This window comes from Saccopteryx leptura, chromosome 3 (assembly GCF_036850995.1).
Source record: "Saccopteryx leptura isolate mSacLep1 chromosome 3, mSacLep1_pri_phased_curated, whole genome shotgun sequence".
Taxonomy (NCBI): domain Eukaryota; kingdom Metazoa; phylum Chordata; class Mammalia; order Chiroptera; family Emballonuridae; genus Saccopteryx; species Saccopteryx leptura.
The window spans coordinates 314,699,202-314,702,099 of record NC_089505.1 but is presented as its reverse complement, the minus strand read 5'-3'; the positions used below and the strand labels follow the sequence as shown (position 1 = coordinate 314,702,099).

At 41.2% G+C, this 2,898-nt stretch overlaps 1 pseudogene; it reads left to right on the top strand.

The window, feature by feature from the left end:
* The first annotated feature begins 308 nt into the window (after positions 1-308).
* Positions 309-2,429, top strand: LOC136398547 (abl interactor 2-like; annotated as a pseudogene).
* The last annotated feature ends 469 nt before the right edge of the window (positions 2,430-2,898 follow it).

Genomic DNA, 2,898 nt, shown 5'->3' with positions numbered 1-2,898 from the left:
TTTCAATTTTTAAAAAAATTAAGACTGTTTAGTAAAATAAAAATATCAGTTTACTGGAAAGAGATATTCCCTGGATGACCAAAACATAGTTTTCATGACAATCAAGCATTGATTAGGTTTAAGGAGGAAGAGGTGAATATGTGAAATACCAATCTAAATAAAATGTTTTTAATATCATGCTTCGAGGGACCTGAGAGTGTTAACTCATTTGACACACTGGGCTGTTTAAAAAATATAGATAATCAGTTTCTCCAAGTCTTGGGTTTCCCTACTACCTCTGCAGTCTATGTGCGGAGAAGGATGTGAAGATGGCAGAGCTTCAGATGCTGCTGGAGGAGGAAACCCCAGCGGTTGGCTGCCAGTCCCTCTTCAACAGTTACACAAATCTCGAATGGGTTGCTGATTACTATAAAAACAACTACATCCAGTCAGCAGATAAGCAGCAAGCACAAGAATAAACCAAAACCTACACCACTCAATGCTTAGCAAGTGTTACCTATATGATAAACACCATGGCCAACAATGTACTACAGATGCTAGCTATCCAGGCATCCCAGCTACAAAGGATGAAATTGTCAATCAATCATAATTCACAAACCGTTGATATTCATAAAGAGAAGATAGAAAGAAGAAAAATTTAAAATTTTGATTAACAATAAAAACACTTCAAGGCCCTGGCCAGTTTGCTTAGTGGATAGAGTGAGCATCAGCCTGGCATGCAGACATCCCAGGTTTTGTTCGGGTCAGGACAAACATTAGAAGTGATCATCTGCTTTTTTTCCTCTCTCTCCCGCTTCTCTCCCTCTTCCCCTCTTGCAGCCAGTGGCTCAGTTGGTCCGAGCATCAGCCCTGGGCACTGTGGATAACTCAGTTGGTTGAGTATCTGCCTCAGGCAATAAAAATAGCTTGGTTGATTCAAACATCATCCCCAGACAGGGTTTGGTGGATGGATCCCAATCAGGGTATATGTGGGAGTCTGTGTCGCTATCTCCCCTCCTTTCATTTAAAAAAAAAATACTTCAAGACACATAAGATTATTGTTCCAGCTACCCTTGAAGATGCTTTATTATATTAGAAAACTTATTGACTATACAATTCTAAATGACATTGTACATAGAGTAAAGGTGAGTGGTACCCAGAATATGAAGATGAACAGGCTGTGTGTATAACACCTCCAACTCATAAACCCTCAGGCCCCCTCCAGTGATACCAAATGATCACATATCTAGCACAACCTGTCTTATGACTCCCTTGCAGCTGAGTCCTGTGAGGACATGTCTATGAATCAAAGTAATGGAATTTATAGCAGTAGGAGTAGTGGAAGAAGCCACCCAAGTAGTCAGAGAAGCAGTCAGGAGAGCAGTGGAGATGGGACTGTAGGAGTTCCCATTGCTGTTTCTACTCCTTCTCCTCCCAGTGTCTTTGCAGGTCATCCTGTTCAGTTCTACAGTATGAATAGACTTGCGTCTCACCATATTTCCCCAATAGTAGGGTTCCCGTTCATTATAGATGCCCTCCTTTCATAACTTCACAAACAAACCTTCAGAATCAAATGAATGAAGAAACTTGTATATCCAGAATCCAGTAGCTCTTGCTCCTCCTTCTCCCTCCATTCTACAGATAAATCTTCAGTTACCTTTAATGGGATTTGTGGCCAGAGTCCAAGAAAATATTTCTGAGGTATCAGCACCACCTATGGAAGTCCCAGTCTTTGGTAAATCTCCCCATCCCCCCCCCCCAATATCCTCCCCTAGAAGATCACGAAGAAGAGGAGGCAATGGGAATTGAATATAGTGATCCTTATACTGAAGAGTGCCTACTATAGGCTCCAATTATTTGGAAATGTTATGGTAATTTATGATTACTCATGTCATCAAGAAGAACAATGAAGCCCGAGTCAGTTGGCTCAGTGGTAGAGCACTGGCCCAGCATGTGGAAGTCCCGGATTGGATTCCTGGTCAGGGCACATAGGAGAAGCGACCATCAGCTTCTCCACCCATCCGCCTGTCCCTTCTCTCTCTCTCTCCTCTCTCTCTCTCTCTCTCTCTCTCTCTCTCCTACTCTGTCTTCCCCTCCTGCAGCTATAGCTAAATTGATTCAAGCAAATTACCTCGTGCACTGAGGATGGTTTCCTGGCCTCCACCTCAGGCACTAAAAAATGGCTCCGATTTCAATAAAGCAATGACTCCAGATCGGCAGAAGATGGCCCCCTAGTGGGCTTGCTGGGTGGATCCTAGTCAGGGCACATGTGGGACTCTGTCTCTCTGCCTCCCTTCCTCTCACTAAGATAAATAAAAAATTAAATTAAATTAAAATAAAATAAAATAACATAAAAAGAACAATGATGGTTGGTACAAGGAAGTTACAAATGGAGTGACTGGGCTCTTGCTGGGAATTATGAAGAGTTTATCCTGCATTATTCTGAGTAAAGTTCAGCAGGGCTCTTTCTCTCACAGGGATAGTCAAGACTTCCCAAATTATCACAAGGCCCAGGGATTCCACTCCTGTGAAGTGAATGAAGGATACAAATGATAAAAAAAAAAAAAACAACAAAAAAAAAAAAACCAAACTACGTATGTTTTCTTTGGTTTACTCACATTATTAAAACAAAAAAGCAAGCTAAGTGATAATGGATGGATTTTTCAGTCATCATTTGTATTATGCTTAGCTTCCTGGATTGAAATAAAGTGCATGTTTCTGAAAAAAAATAAGTAAATAAAAAAAATACAATCATTTTCCCCATTGAATTAGTCTTGTCCAGGGACTGCCCAATAGTAGCAGAATTGTTTCCCATCCATGTGCTCTGATCCAAAGAAATACCAAGATCCACCTGGCAGAATACCTGTCTGCCAGCCCTTTACTCTCCCATTCTCTTTGGTCCACAATAATTTCTGACAG